The sequence below is a fragment of the Rattus rattus genome, chromosome X (assembly GCF_011064425.1).
Source record: "Rattus rattus isolate New Zealand chromosome X, Rrattus_CSIRO_v1, whole genome shotgun sequence".
Lineage (NCBI taxonomy): Eukaryota > Metazoa > Chordata > Mammalia > Rodentia > Muridae > Rattus > Rattus rattus.
In genome coordinates, this window is record NC_046172.1 from 10058250 (window position 1) to 10074923 (window position 16674).

A 16674-nucleotide genomic window follows, 5' to 3' on the forward strand; every position below is an offset into this window, starting at 1 on the left:
TCTCCCAAATCTAACTGGCTGCACTTGTGCTGGTCTCAGTCTATCTCATGCTGTGCCCTTAGGCTAGGGCAGTAAGAACCTGGGAAAAGGAAGGTGTACTTTGGTTTCCTTTGTTCTTCCTCAACTGGCCCCAGACAACCTGTTCTAGCAGTGAGGAAGGATAATGGCCATGTGTTTCTTTTACTAGACATGTCCTGTCAGACTCTCTGTTCTGTCCCAGACAGTTGGTGGCCCCTGAGGGTCTGGACACTCCTATGCATTGGTGACTTTGCTCTGCTGCCCAGCTGGCAGCAGGAATGACAACGAGCAGCTTTGGTTCCAAACAGCAGCAGATGCTGCCAGCATACCAACTTCTGCCAGCAAATTGGGGGTTGGGACTGGGCAAGAAAAGTGTGATCACTTGCTCTGGCTGCCACAGTCCCCAGTATCCTCTATGTCCAATAGTCACCAGGGAGGCCAGGATGATAGAGATGTCAGCTCAGCATCGACTGCTTGTTGAGACAAGTTTAGGATGGCATGGTGCCACAGAGAGGAACAGAGGGACCTTCACCAGATGCCAAAGGGTCCATAGGCCCAGGTCTGATATGCTGAACCATGGTGGCCAGTTATGCAAAAATGCCACCTGTGGGCTCCTCCCCAGAACAGCTGTTTTTATTTATCTCAAATTCATTCATTCACCTACATAGTGATGTTCCTTATGTGTCTGGTGCTGTGCTATGAACTGGGTATGCAACAAGGAACAATGACTATATACTTTCCTGGTCGTTGGAATGTATAATATGGAATGGAGACATCGGTTGATCAAATCTTGTTGTTTTGGAGACAAGGGCTCTCTATGTAGCCCTGGATGACCTGAAATGTCCTATATAGACCAGACTGGCTTCAAATGCAAACATATCTGCCTGGCTCTATGCCTCCAAGAACTGTCATTAAGGCACACACTACCAATACCTGGTTTCATGAAAGCTAAAAACACCTCTAATCCTGTGACAGCAGGTGGCTTTTCTCTTACTCTATCTGAAACCCATGGATGTATCACAGTATGTTGTGGAGAACTGAGCTTGCACAGGTAATTCTAGCACATGAGACGTATAGGCAGGAGGATCAAGAGTTAAAGTCATCCTCATGTATATATTAAGTTCAATGCTAGCCTGGGCTATATAATACCTCATAACCAAACAAAGCCAAGTCAAACAAAGATACTGTTCTTTAGTGAGGTATAAGCTCCAGAGTTATGTAGACACAGCCCACACTTGTCAATAAGAATATAACATGCATAAATACCGTCAGTTATCCAATATCCAGCAGTTCTTCTCTGTAGGCCAAGGAGACATGGGTCAATCTGTGGTGACTCCTAGGAAGGTTATAGGAGTGTTCTTCAGGGGGTGGTGGCGGTGGCTTTTTACTTCCCTAACTTCATCTCATAGTCTGCTGCTCCTGGGTACGAGCAGGCAGGGTTTTTCAGAGGGCCTTTTCCTCTTTGGAGGCAGAGAAACAAGGTACAGGGTGGATAATCCCTCCAGCATCATATGTGTGCTCCTTGCCTGGGCTGCCATGTGTCTGGGAGTGGTGGGGTTGGGGCTTGGGCGTCCTGCCTGTCTCGGATAGGGCCCGATCCCAGCTTCAGTCATTGTCGGTCTCCAGAGTTATTCCAGCTCTGCTTCTTGCAGATACTATTTGGAGCAGCTCCCAAGCCATTAAAGCCTTCCTCCTGGGGAACTCCACAGCTGTGGGAGAGGAGGAGGAGAGGGGGTGGAACAGCAAGTTCAGATTCACTTCAAAGCAGAAGTGGAACAATCCCCGTTACATTATTAATCCCCCGAGCCATGTAAAGTTTCATCTGTTTTCTCTCAACGAGTTTTTACAAGCTATATTTCCTAAAAGCTGCAAGACCTACAACCAAATGGTATCTTTCACATGTGTGTGAAAAATCTTGGGATAACTCCTGGAGGGCAGAGGACAGGGCCACAGGTTCAAAGCTTGCTCTTGACACAAAAAGCTAGGTGTGTGAAAATGGGTGAGCCGCAATTCCTCTCTGGGCTGCCGAATCTGTAAGGGTTACCTGTGGCAGCAAAAACAGCAGTACTCAAAGTATCAGCAATAGTACAACGATAACAAATAGCACCACACATCTGGTGGGTGGCCAGGCTGAAAAACCATGCCTGGTCTTCAGAGTTCTGGTGTAAGATCAGGGGCTTGGCTGAAGCAATTCTGCTCCACCTATATAGCTTCATCTTTCTCCTCAGACCAACAATGGGCCAGGCGGGTGTAGTGATTTAAATATCCAGCCCATTCTTAGATTAACAGGCTAGAAACCATATCACCTAAATGGCAGGGCTGGGGGCTGGGGCCCTCTGGGGAGTATGTAGGTCAGGGGGTTCTACTTTCATGAGTGGACTCATGCTCTTTTCCCTAAGTGCTCATGGGAGTGATTTCACTGTGTTGTTGTTGTTGTTGCTGCTGCTGCTGCTGCTTCTCCTGCAATATGAGGATAATTTGCCTCTCCTGCCTTCCTTTCCTCTGCCATGATACAAAACAAGCTCAGAACAGAGGTTAGAGCTTCCATTTTGGACTTCTCCGTTTTCAGAGCTATAAGAGAGCTAGATTCCTATTTTTCTAGAAGACTCAGTCTCAAGTCTTCTGTCATATCAGCTCAAATGGTTGAAGACAACTCTTATAGGATATCAGAGGCATCATGAAGAAGGGGAAAGGCCCAGGGCCCTGCCATCAGCAGAAGAAAGTTCCATGACACGACTTACCTGAAGGGCGGGGAAATATGCTCCATCTACGACATGGTGCCTTCACTGTAAAGCGGGAGGATGAAGGTTGTGGAACCTGGGTGAAATTGGCCATATTCTCACCTATAAGAGAAGGAATTCCCCAGGTCACAAATTCCCCTGGTGCTTCCTGTTTATAAAGACAAATAATGACCTGGAAACCAAGAAGTGGAAAAGGTGCTAGTAGTGGTCAGCAAGCAAGAAATCAGTCTGTTCTCTCGTTATAAAGCATCTCTGACTGGAAGGTAGGAGCAAATAACAGTCAGTGACAAGGATACAGTTCTTTACATCTGCTTACTGTCCCCACACAGGGCAATTGCTTTGCACAAGCTCAGCATATGTGGCCATTGGGATAAAAAATCCAAGTCCTGCTCTGAATCCCTATACCTGTCCTGGCCTTCCTCATGCCAAGAAGGTGAGTGGACCTGAAGCAGAGGTCCAATGCTCAGCGCTTCTCTCTGTGTACATGTTTTCTGCTTTGGAGGTAAAAGAAGCAGCTTCCTGCCAGAGAATATGCAATTAAAAAAAAACAAATTATATCAGCAGGACTCTCTTTGCTGGAAGTGTGAACTTGATAGAAATCAGAAATGCAAATGGTATTCAAGTGCGGTTAAAACTTCCGCTTTCCAAAAGGGGGAAAATTAATTGCTTTTATACTTACCGTAGTGATAAGCCGGAGGCACATGCTATACACAGGGAACGGCATCCAGAAACCTTCCAAAAGGAGGAGGGAAGGAAGGCAATAAATCTCCCCTAGAATGCTTCATGGTCCTTGCTGCAGATGTGTATGGCATGTAATTGTCTAGCCATGCAGTCCAGGGACCTGCCGAAGAGTTTCAACTTCAACTGACTTGTGTAAGGAAGATCTCAGGAAGGTTGGGAGAATAGTCACATATGACAAAAGACGAGCTGAGGCACAGGTAGTTGCTACTAACCCAGCTTTGCTAGGGAAAGGTGCTAGCTTATGGGTTTTAGTTGACAGGATATCAGAAACCTCTCTACTTCCTAGAATGCATGTTCTGGCAAGAATGTCCCTCAAATCTTCAAATGTGAGCACCCCCATAGTTAGGCCTTGCAGGGAACGGCCAAGGATATGAGACTGCAAGTCTCTCAAGAATGCAGACAGATTGTCCTGGGATTGTCCATTTGTAGTTTTGTTTCTGGGCTATGTAGCTTGCTAAGTAGGCAACCCCGCTGACTCCTAAACGTGTCTAAGTGGTATATCATTAAACAAACCGTTTGCAAGCATCTACTGAGAGTGAAGGCACATGTTCCCCTTGATCTATCTACTCCACTCCCACGTCTCTACTAAACTGAAACGCATGCCTAGGTTTGCTAAGAGAACACATATAAAAATAGTCATAATAGTAAAAAAAGACGAAGAAAAAAAAAAGAAAAACCTGGAAACAATTCAAATGCCTATCTGCAGGAGAAGAGATAAATAAAGCATGTCATAGTTGCACAATGGAACAGTATTAGCAATGGAAACCAACAACCTCCAATTAGATGCAGCGATACAGATGACTCTCACAGTCTCGAGCAGGAGCAGTCACACACGAAGGAATCTGTACTGTATCATTCCACTGATGCAGCATGCTGAATCCGGTAGAATTAACATATGTGGTAGACAGCAGCACGTGGGCCACAGCTAGCCAGAAGCAGGGAAAGCGAGACAATGCGAGGTGATATCTGGTATCACAGTGCTTACCAATTGGATCTGAAGTGGTACCCCAAAGTCTCGGTTAGGAATGCTTGGTCCACAGCTGGTAGTGCTATTTGCAGAGGCTCTGGAAACATTAGGTGATGAGGCCCAGCTGGAGGAAGCATTTCACTGGAGTTTGCATCAGGTCCCCAGTCCCTTTCCCAGTCTGCTTCTTGTCTGCTGTGAAGGGAAGGAACTCCTTTGTTGTGTACTTCTGCTGTTATAGTCTTCAAGTGTATGGGGCCAAGCAACAATGGACAGAACCCCTTGAAACTGTGTGGCAGAATACTTTTCTCCTCACGCTCTTCAAATCAGGTGTTTTGTCACTCCAAAGAGGACATGGATCTGCTACAAGTTTGTGATCTAGGCGCAACCATACAGATAAACTGGACATGCAAAGTCAGATGTGTTGGGTTTGTAAAATCTTGTGAAACTTTTCCTTTGTGATTTCTGGCATTTCTGACTATTCAACCCACTCTGATATGGCCACAAACCTCCTCTCAGTCTCATTTCCTTCTCCCATTCCTGCCTTTGTTTCTTTTTTTTTTTCTCCATCTTTATTAAATTGGATATTTCTTATTTAGATTTCAAATGTTATTACCTTTCCCGGTTTCCAGGCCAACATCCCCCTAACTTCCCCTCCCATTCTATGTGGGTGTTCCCCTCCCCATCCTCTCTCCATTACCACCCTCTTAGTTAGGGTTTTCATTGCTGTGAAGAGATACCATGACCAAGGCAACTCTTATAAGGACAGCATGTGGGGCTGGCTTACAGGTTCAGAGGTTCAGTTCATTATCATCAAGGTGGGAGCATGCCTGCCTTTGTTTCTACTTGATACTTATTCCTGGGCTTAGGGAGGAGTCACAATGCTGCATAATTTCTATGTGCATCATTCTTTCTGTCCAAAAATTGTCTAGATTTTATGAGGTCCTGAGGGTAGAGTTCTGATGGTTAACAGTACCCTTATAAGAATAGAAAGAGGTGTTTGCCTACTGTAAGCAAGGTCCTGGGATCAGTCCCTAGCACCACAAGAAAAGAACTGGAAATTAGAGTCTCTCCCTCTTCCTCTCCCTTTCCCTCTCCCTCTCCCTCTCCCTCTCCCTCTCTTCCTCCTCTCCCCAGCCCCTCCTCTCTCTCTCTCTCTCTCTCTCTCTCTCTCTCTCTCTCTCTCTCTGTGTGTGTGTGTGTGTCTTTCTCTCTTTGGCCCTTTAAGTGCATTCACCCAGAATATGACCAAATTGGCACCCTGATCTTGGTTACCCAGACACTAAGAGCTTGAGAAATAAATATTTCTTCTTCAGTTTTCCACTCTGAGATCATTTGTTACAGTGAGCTAAAAACTAAGATGCTTGTCCAACTGAGGGTAGGCCACCTTTAAAGTCAGTCCCCATAGAGCTTTCCAGATACTGGACATCTCTGGATCTCTTCAAGGAGTTCCAATAAACCTGCTTTCAGATGCAAAAAACAAAAACAAAAACAAAACAAGATCATCTAGTCCAGTCATAAGTTTGGCTCAGTGTTTAGCTGCTAAGGCTTTAGGAATAACTTCAGGTTCCTGATTTGAGTACTTCAGAAACGCAATGGTTAATCAAAGTGGACCAACTGTGGCACAGACTCATTTCATTGCCGTTCTTTCTGTAGGTCCATACATACTCTCTCTTTCATAACCATCACATCAAGGCTGTGTGGCAGATCCATGGATCCATTCAACTGGCATTTCCTCCCATGGACCTGTGCACAGTTTTGGTTGCCTCACTAAGAGTCCATGAACCCCTAAAGACAGGATGTGGGACTCACTGGGATTTGAAGTCCTGGCCTTTTTGATTCTCACTCTTCTTACTTTGTTTCTCCCTTTTATTTCCTGGGCTCTGATCTGCTAAGCAATGTTGCCTCTATCATGGTCTAAGTGATGCTTCTTTCCAGTTCTGCCATGTTCCGTCAAATACCCATCAGTTTTACAACTATGCCCTGTCTCATATTAAAGGTAAAGGAACATTATAACATTAGTAAGTAGTCAGACTGTCTCAGAAAAGGGTACTGCTATAAATAAGGACTTCTAGAACGTTCACTCCCTCAGATTTCATATCTCTTTTCATTTAAAAACAAAAGAGAGACAATTTCATCTGTATGTGAAATCTTTAAAGGATAATCTTATAGAAAGAGAGAGGAGAAAGATAGTTACTAAAGGTTAGGAGGAGGAGGAGGAGGGTATGGGGAATGAAAAGATGTTGATCAAAGGGTACAAAGTTTTAGTCAAACTGGAGGAATAGCTTTTGGTGCTCTGTCACACTGCATCCTGACTATCGTTAATAAAAACATTGTGTATTTCAAAATTATTAAAAGAGATGTTTGACATTCTCATCACATAAGATGATAAATTGGAGAGGTGATAGATATGTTAATTAGCTTGATTGACTCTTTTTATATAGACATAGATCAAAACATCACATTGTAGCCCATAAACATACGAGATTATCTGTCACTTAATAATAAATAATAAAAATGAGATACTTTATCAAAGTTTAAGGTTCACAAAGTTTAAGATTCTCATTCAGAGACAAAAACAATCTAAAATGTGGAGATGCTAGCTAAATATCCATTAAACACATTGACTTTAGTCTTGAACATTCATCTAGGCTACATTTCCCAGCTGCCCTTGGGGTAAAGTATGGCCATATAATTGACTTTTGGCTGATTAGATATATTCAAATGTTATGTAAAGAACTTTCATGTTTGGCTCATACCTTTCACATGGTCTTTGGATCGATTTCTTCCATTGCTCATCCCTGCTGGCTGGACATTAATGTAACAGAGTGATGTTGGAGGAGTAAACAGTCTCAGCATAGCTGCCCACTAGTGACACCACGGAAGCTTAAAACAAAATGCTATGCCCATGTCCCATGTTCAGTCAATCAAGTTAGAATTTCTGATGTTAAAGAAACAGAGCTCCCCACTGGTTCTGAACCCTCAGTGACTGTATGAAGCTAAGTCCCTTCTGCCATATTATGGTTTGAATCTGAAATCTCTCCCATAAGCTCATATGTTGAAGGTTTGGTTCCCAACTGGTGATGCTACTTTGGGAGATTGTGGAAATGTTTGGATCTTGGAGGAACTAGGTCATTGGGGGTGAATTTGAAGGTCATACCAGACCCCGAAATACCTTTCCTGCTCTCTGCCTTCTGATTGCCCTGAGTTGAAGAACTTCTTCTACCTTCATGCCACCACGAAGTTCTGCCCAAGTGCATGGTCAAACAATCATGAACTTAACCTTTTGAAACTTTGAGCCCCAAATTATCCTTTTTTCCCTTAAGTTCTTTCCTCAGATCCTTTGGTTACAGCTGTGCAAAATAACAAGCACCTGCCTTAAACTGCACTTTTCCTGAAAAAGAAACAAAATTGCATCCTGTGACACCAGAGTTAGCTGTCCCATGACTAAAAAGAAAACTGGACAGCTCTGTACCGGTCAATAGGCTAGTCCTGTCATAACCAGCTCCTGGCTGACAAGAGACTGTTGGTAGAAACTGAGTAATGAGATTTACGTCAGGATAGGGGATATGGACTTCTACATGAGCATCTAGGAAGTACTTGCCAATCTAGATTCAGGAAAGGAAAAGAGATGACAGCAGTCTGGTAAAGAACAGATGCTCTTCTCAATTTTTCTGTTCCTAGGTGCTCAAGTAGGGGGTCTATATCCCTTTGTCCTGATGTAAACCTCATCACTCACTTCCTACCAACAGTCTCTTATCAGCCATCAAAGGCCCATGTCAATTTGTTCTGAGAGAGCAGGTATGAGTGTATTAAGGAGAGTTTGTTTGGGTGGGCTGATGCACACCAACTGCAGACTAAATCTGCCATCTTCCTGATTTAGGAGTCAGATCACTTGGATTGTAGTATCTTTCAACTGGATCGCAAAACCTTGGACTTATGTGACCCTGCTCCTCCATGCGGAGACATGTTTCACTTGAGTAAACATAGAATTTGGCTTGCTACAAAGGTTTTGTATTCTTGTAGTTTAAACAAGAATCATTGTTTAAGGATAACTACCAGGGAAGCCCACGAACTGGATGCTATTGGCTTGACGAATGAATTTTCTTTCATAACTGTAGTGACAATTTTGGAATTTTGGTTCCTTTAAAAAAATCACGGAAAATTTGTAAGAACATGTTTTCATTTTAATCCCAGGTGTGGATTATGGGGCTGTTTCAGAATGTTCACTGCAGCTGATTATGATTTGCCTCATGCTCTAGGAGAGGTATGATTTTGCCAGCTGCAGATAGTTTCTGCAACTGTGGTATTTGTAATTCTGGGAACTTTTAAGAGGGTATATAGACACTAGAGCCCCAGTAGTCAGGATTCATGGTTGTCCATGGGTTGTTGGTGGGTTATTGTTGGTCAGGGCTTGACAAATAGTTGTGTACAAAGAGATAAGAAGAAGAAATTAGATATCCTGATTGTGAAGATCAAACTTGCCCCAAGTAGTTAAAGACAGCAATATACAACAGCCATCACCTTCTTTTCCTGTGCCCTCTTTCCCACCAGCTCCTCCTCCTCCTTTTTTTTTTTTAACTTGTGGAAAGGGTTTACTTTGTGTTATATTTCCAGGTAACAGTACATCACCAAGGGAAGCCAGGGCAGGAACCTAGAGGCAGGAACTAAACCAAAAGCTACTTAATGGCTTGTTCCCCACAGCTAGCTTGGCTTACTTTTTTAAACAACCCAGGACCACCAGTCCAGGGTTGGCACTGGGCACAATGAACCGGGCCCTACCACATCATTCACCAGTTTTTTTCAAATGCACCACAGGCCAATCTAGTGGGATTCTTAGTTGAGGCGTTCTCTTCTCAGACAACTCCAGCTTGTGTCAAACTAACATAAAACTAGGAAACATACAACTCCAAGTCTCAGCCATCGACTGGCTCACAGGTGAACAAGCACATCCTGGGACTCAGGAAGGACTCTAGATTTTTGAGCTGGATGCTGGCCTTCAACACAGCTCTCAAGCTCTGGCCCAGAGATATACCTGACTGGATCAGATTCTCCCAAGAACTCCTTGGGCTCTCTTGTCTGTTCCCAAGGACTAGTGGATACAGAAGGAGTAGTCAAGACCTTTTGTTCTCATGGCCACTGGACATACATGTGGGCAGGAAGGGGTCAATGGGGTACCTCACCCCAATCTCTATCCCAACTCTGGAGCATTCAGAAGACAGATACCCACAGGCAAACAGACACATCGACATACCCCCTCACAAGGCATGGGCACAGATCCCCTTCATCCTTCTCAGGAACAGGAGAACATGGTATTCCTTAAGGATGCTGCTGAAACATCCTGGCACACGGTCAGAGATCTCACTTCGGTTGTGGGGTTCAAGAACTGTGTCAACCTCACACAGGAGACCCAGTCTGTCACCTAGACCTGCGCTGGCGCCTCATGCCACCTCAACCCTCAAGGATGGAGATGGATGGAAGCCAGGTAAGAAGGTGCCCAGCCAGGAACCTGGCAGGTGTAAACTCTCAGGAGAGGCCTGCACACTCCAGGTCCTGGGGCAGCACCCGGCCCTTCTTGCGGGCCTTCTGTAGCCATTGCTCAGCCCGAGCTGCCTTCTTCTTGCGCAGGTTCTGGCACCACATGTCCTGTCGCAGCTGCATCTTCTCCACCACATGCTCTGAACGCTTCTCCCACTTGTGCTTCTGCTGTGCCTGGAGCTTCTCTTTGCACTTCAGGGCCTCCTGCAGCAGGCGTTCATCGTCCCTGATCTCCACAGCCTCAACCTTGTACATACAGCACGTTGGTCTACTTCACCTTGGCCTCCAGCTCCTGGGCCTTGCCTGCATCCGGATCGCGAAGCTCTCCCAACCGGCCCTGTGGTGCGTGCAGATGGTCCAGCAGCTGCCTACAGTTCCTGCCTGTCAGTGGTGTCAAGTTCCCTTTCACCTTCTGCCACTTCTCCTTGTGCTGGGCCTTGCTGGCTGGCTCCTCTTCAGTCAGTTCCACCTTATTAAAGATCAGCCTTGATTCCTGCAGCTCCTTGCAGGCCATTTTGGAGGATGTCTTGACTGGTTCCTCCTTTTTCTCAGCCCCTGCAACCTGCTGCTTTGCCTAGAGAACCTTGCGCTTCCTCTTCTTCCGTTCCCTCTCCTGCTTTCTCTGCTGTCTTTTTTCTCGTGTGGCAGCAGACAGCTCCTTAGTGCTACCCTGGCCCCGGGCCATCTGGATCTTCTCTTGCAGCCGCTGTCTCAGGAAATCCAGTTCAAAGACAAAATCAGGCGCTGTGCCTCTGCTATCTTCGGGGGCCCCAGGAAGCTGGAGCTCTCTGTTTGGATACCCCTGGTCTCTTGGCCCTAGAAGAGGAAGACTTCTTGCCCGGGGTTTAGTCTTGTGCTTCATAGATTTCTGCTCCTGCTTCTGAGACTTACTTTGTGTTTCCTTCCTTTTTCTTTTTTTGGGGGCCAGCAGCTTCTGAGCCTTTTGTTCTGACAGCCCACTCGCTCCTCTGCCACTCAGGGTCTGGCTGCGTGCAGATCTTCTTGGCCAAGTCCTGCAGATAGGCATCCTTGGCCAGGAGAGAGGCCATGTTGGCAACCAGGGTTGGAACTACAATTGGAGGTTCCCGTGGCCGAGTGCCCAGCTCCTCCTTCTTAGCTTCTCTTTTCTTAGAACGTCCTCTTTCCTTTTCCTGGCCTTCTTTCCCCCATCTCCCTTGACCTCCTATGCTACATGTACATGAACATGCATGCGTACATATATGTATGTTTCTATACATATCTTCTTTCTCTTGTCTCTACCCTTCCTTTAACCATTCCCCTCACCCTTTCTCTACTGCCAACATTTTTGAGCAAAGCACAGTTTTCCACTTCTGTCACACCTCTAGAAACTGTGAGCAGCCAAGGTAGGGGTGATCATGGATTTGTTCATCATTCATTTATTTAGTATTGTTAGCATGGTGTACAAGATCAGGCAATGAGCTACAAGTGGGGGCAAAGAAGCAAATCGTTTGATCTTTGTAATGGAAAGTCTGCCCTGTGGAGGATGGAAGCGGAGTTGTTGATGAAGATGGTGGAATCTTTAAGAGTTAGCATCTGCTTCGCGTCTAGAAGAGAGTGTCTAATATCCCTGGGGAGCACATACTTTTGTCTGTGAGGAAAATCATCACTGAAGCCAGACATTTTAGTGGCTCTGAGGTAAATAGGGCCCCATGCTGTGGAGAAGGATCAGCAAACTGTCCATTGCTGAAGCCCCTAGAGGAAGAACTTAATGTGTGTGTGGCAAATGTCCACTGGGAGCGAGAAATCTCAAAGGAGAAAAATTGTAACTTGAACTCTTTTCGTTGATGGGGACTGGATGATTTTAGAGCACCCTGATGGACCAAGGGCATTGTGAGATTCAGGAGGCAAGGACCCAGTCCACAAAGGGGAAGAGAGTACAATGCCAAGTTATCTGAATTAGACACCTCACTTGATCCCGTCCTCTGAAACTTCAGGTGTGCCCTGGGGACATTACTTACTCATGAGGTGATCTTCTGTCCTGACATTTTTAAAAGTGAGTTTAGAGGCTGGAAAGATGGTTCAGTGTTTGAAGTGCTTGCTATGCAAGCAAAAAAGCCTGAGTTCAGCCCTAGCACCTAGTGTCGTCAGTACATACCTGTACTCTTTTGTATTGGGGGAAGCAGAGATAAATACATTTTTGGAACCTCTGGCCTGCTAGCCTAACTAAATCAGCAACTCAAAGTCCAGTGAGATACTTTTGTCTCAAAAAAATCATTTAGAGAGTGACTGAGGAAGGCACCCAACATTGATCTCTGGCCTTCACACACATGCATGCACGCTACATGTACATGAACATGCATGCATACATATAGTACCCCCACTCCCACCCTCAACAATATAGTATACTGAGGAATCCAGGCTTTCTGTTGTCTTGGACTACCACAGACAAGGGAAACTCCTGAATTGTTTTTCTTCCCCTCCCACCCCTTCTGCATGTCTTAAACCAGGCAATCTCAGCATTTTCCTTCTTCGTGGGTGATGATATTATTGACATTACACACACACACATACACACACACATACACACACACACACACACACACACACACAGACGCAAGTAAAACACACACAAAGAAAGGTACATAGTCCGTGAACATTTTAGCTCAGAAAATTATTACAGAGCAAGAATCACTCACTCAGGTAAAGACCTATCTCTGAAGCCCCAAGGTCTCCTTCATGCCGTCTTCTACTCGCACCCTTCCCTGAACTCAGCACATCTTTTTCTAATACCGTGTTTTCCCTTTGTCTGCTTCTGAGATATGCGCATCAATAGATGCCTGTGGACTCTTTGATATCTGGCTTCTTTTACTCAGCATGATGTGTGTGAGATAGATAGACGCTGCTGCTCCTTTGCTATTCCATGCATATGTATATGCCCTGGTTCTTTTCTCTACTTTGCTCTCAATGGACATAGGTTACTTCTGCTTTGGCTGCACCCAATCAAGCTGCAGTGAGGACTCTGGAATACGTTTTCAGTGCATTTGAGAACTGTTTGCTGAGTGATGGGAACTGGACCATAACTGAAAAAAATGTTCCTTGGATTTGCAGGCTCCTTGACCAAGTGAGCTCAGGCACCTCTTTGACTTATTATGGGATGAAGGCAAACAGAAAAGGGAAGTAGCAGGTGTTAGAGAAAATACGTTGCAAGTTGAAACATTGGAATTCAAGAAGGTTGATCATCGAAAGAGACATACTTCAGACTAAGCTGTCAAATAATACATTTTGTCCCACACTGTGCTGGAGTCAGAATAAGTGAAGGCAGAATCATAGACATATATGAAATTGTGAAAGAATAAGATAATAAAGAACAGAAAAGCCGCCCCCCAACCCATGACAGTATTACAAGTAGCATTTTCCCTGGTCCCTTCAGAGTAATGTATGGCACTTTGGTTTGAAGTTAGGCTTGTATGCATTTACCCTGGCCCCTTTTCCATGTTCAGACATAACTGTGCTCCACCCACTCATCCACTGAGGCATAGTTTGCTCCACTCAGTTCAGACATCCCTCTCCCTATAGCCAACACCTCGCTTCTTCCTCCTGCAGTCACTTATAGATTGTTCCATGGTGATCCCCTCACTGGCTTTGCTTTAAGCCATTTCCAACTCTATACTCTGGCATTCATTCACTCATTTAACAATGACTATGATAGGCACCCAGGGAAAGGACTGGTACTTCGCTTCCAAGCCGGAATCTAAGAGGAAATTCAACCTAAGAGGAAACATGAGAACGCCATTGAACTCCCTACTATACATCATGGCTCTCATGAAAATTTGCTTTCTGAATGGTTCCCCAGCCATTCTCTTTCTCCACTTTGGAGCCCCTCTTTGAAAACCAGGACAGTAAAAATCATTTCAGAGGCAGTGAACCCCACAGTGTGGAACCACTGATAGGTACACTGCTCCTGAAGGTAGTAGGTAGCCCGGCTTTTTCCTTCATTCATCAGTAGAAGAAGAAATCTTTTAGAGGTTCCAGAAGAATGAAGGTGAGTGTTCTGTTCTCTCTGTTGTTTGCCTCCCAGGGATTCCAGTCTGGCATCAGAAGGCTGGAAACTCAAACATGACCAAGGAGAGAGGTGGGAGCAGTTCTAATCGGCTTAAAGCAGTGTAGATGCCGCCCACAATCTGGCTGCAGAGGAGACATTGCTTCCCATGTGAAAGTCAGGGATCCTTTTGATTCACAGAAGGCAGATGTGCACAGATGCTCACAGGGAATGGTTAGCATGACCTGGTTTGTAGGTGTGGAGGAGAGGCAGTAAAGAACAACAGAATCTGGCATTTCCTTTTTGTTCTCTCTGCACCCACCCCTGAGCCTAGCCAACTCTGACTAAGTCTTCACCTAGGAATCCTTCTCTCACCTGTGTATTTCTGGTGGAAGAGGGTAAGAAATGAATGGATATTAGTTTCTCTTCTCCATAACAAATAGTTGGGTGAAAGCTTAAAATGAAGAATTACTATGTTGGCTCACAGTTTCAAAGGGTTCAGTCCATAGTTTCAGGCACCATTGTGCCTGCATATGCTGAAGCGGAACAGAGTGGTGGAAGGAGATGATGGATGAGCATACATGCTCATTTCATGGTCACCAGAGTAAGGGTGACACAACAGATAGTCCTCAAGGACAGGTCTCCAGTAATTCACTTTGTCTAGCTAGTCCTTGCCTCTTAAAACTTCCAGAATCTTCTTAGCAGTACCACCAACTGGGAAGCAAGCCCCCAGTACATAAGCCTTTTTCAGAGTGCTCATACCTAAATCACAGATCCGTGTGCACAATGAATGCCTATGTATGCACAAGCAAGCCTGTATTGGTGCTTAGTCAGAGGGACTGAAGAGTAGGTAAATTACTGAGCCCTGGTCCCTTGTTTCTCTAAGCTAAACTGACATCCAGAGAGGTGATGTGCACTGCTTAGTCCCTTAAGTCCTTACAATAGTAGTGATCAATCTTGTTTGCTAGAATTATCTGGCGGAGTGTTTAAGAAGCAAAAAGTCTGGGTCCCTCGCTTAGGGATCGTCATCATGTATTTCAGCTTCTTTTATGGACAGTCAAGACTGAGGGTAACTGGCCAAAAGTCTGATGCCCAGGCTGCCCCACCCCCCAGTCATGATTATGGAGAGTGGAGACACAGAATTTATGATCTGGGTCCAAAGACTCACATTCCCTCCTGACTCACTCAGAAGAGCCTGGCTCCCAGTGCCGAGTAGACAGCCCAGACTGTTCCAAACATCCTTTGTGAAAACCCTTTAAAATGCCTCTCCAAGAGACCATCTTTGGAGGGTGTGACGCTCCTGGGAGTTGGGGAGGTAGTAGCATGGGATGTGGGAGTGCAGAGGGAAGGGTATTGGCAAGGTACTTCTTTCCAAATGGTCCCTTAAGGAAAGACACAGGACACAGGACTAGGACTAGGGTTGAGGAGAAGACAGCAAGTGCGATTACTGACTCCCTCACCCATGGATTAAAGTTCATTGCTTCTGATTCATTCCCTCGGGACAAGGAGATAGACTCTTCAGGGAAAAACAGGCAATAGCCCCCCTCCTGGTCCTTTAGGCTGGGACAATGATCCGATGTCCCTTTCTCTGTTGCCCTGCGGTCACCTTTCTCTGTTCCTATCTAATCTGTGTTTGCTTACATTCTCACTCTTAGACTCTGGACAGTATATAGGTTGTGCACTGTGCAATCCCCCCTCCTCCCAACCCCTGCTGTGTTTTCACTGCCTCCCCCACTCCCTCACCCCACAGATCTCTTCTTTTTACTTAATTTCCTGCAAGTTCCTCTTCCCTGACTGCCTCAAGAGAGAAGAAACCTGGCCTATGTAGGTTCTGACCCACATCCATCACCCTTGGCAGGGTGGGGCAGGGCCAGGGCCAGGTGTCTACTTCTCATGAGAGGCAAGGGGCCCCCTTTCCAAGTGAGCTGCCCTAAAGAGTTCACAAGCCCCCAATCTCTTGCTCACCACAGTTTTGCCTTGCCAGATGGAAATTGTTCTCTAGGTTCACCAAAAGGCCAGAGACGCTGTTTCATAAATAAGCTTAGCTCTACTTTTGTGTATTTCCTTTAACTTGGCAGGCTCCCCCGCCCCCAGTACCATTTTGCTGGCACTTCATAAATACCTCCTTATGGCCCCCTTGCACAGCTCACAGCCTTGAGCACTTTTGAAAAAAAGCAAACCTCTGTGCTCTTCCCACTCAATCCTACACTATAGGCAGTGGCCATTTCTGTGGGAAAGAAAATTGAGGATTAGAGAACAGGTCTGTAGCAGAATCGGATTTGAACTGAAGTCTGCGGGTCCCCTAGCTGGGCTTCCTAGATTTTTGCTCCCACGGAGCCCTCTCAGGCCCCTCCCTTCTCCTTTACCTGCTCCTTTCAGAATCTGCACCAGGGTTTACTGCTTCTTCCCCAGTGGAGTGCCAGGCTGGGATCCCTGCCTTTCCTCTTGGACCCCACCTCACATTGGTCCCCTGGACTCTTACGAGCCACTCTTCACCTCACAGTACAGCCTGATTCACCACAGCCTGGGCACCTGCAATGGTGGAATATGTCTACAGGTTGGCATTCTCGATGGATACATTCCTTGTATCTCACAGGCAAGTCCTGAGTATGCAGCATCTTCCCCTTTCTTCCTGCGCCTGCCAGGCCCCATCATACAGATATTCACGTGAT

General features: G+C 45.7%; 1 pseudogene; it reads right to left on the bottom strand.

The window, feature by feature from the left end:
* Positions 1–9990: 9990 nt before the first annotated feature.
* Positions 9991–11051, bottom strand: LOC116888257 (annotated as a pseudogene).
* Positions 11052–16674: the final 5623 nt, after the last annotated feature.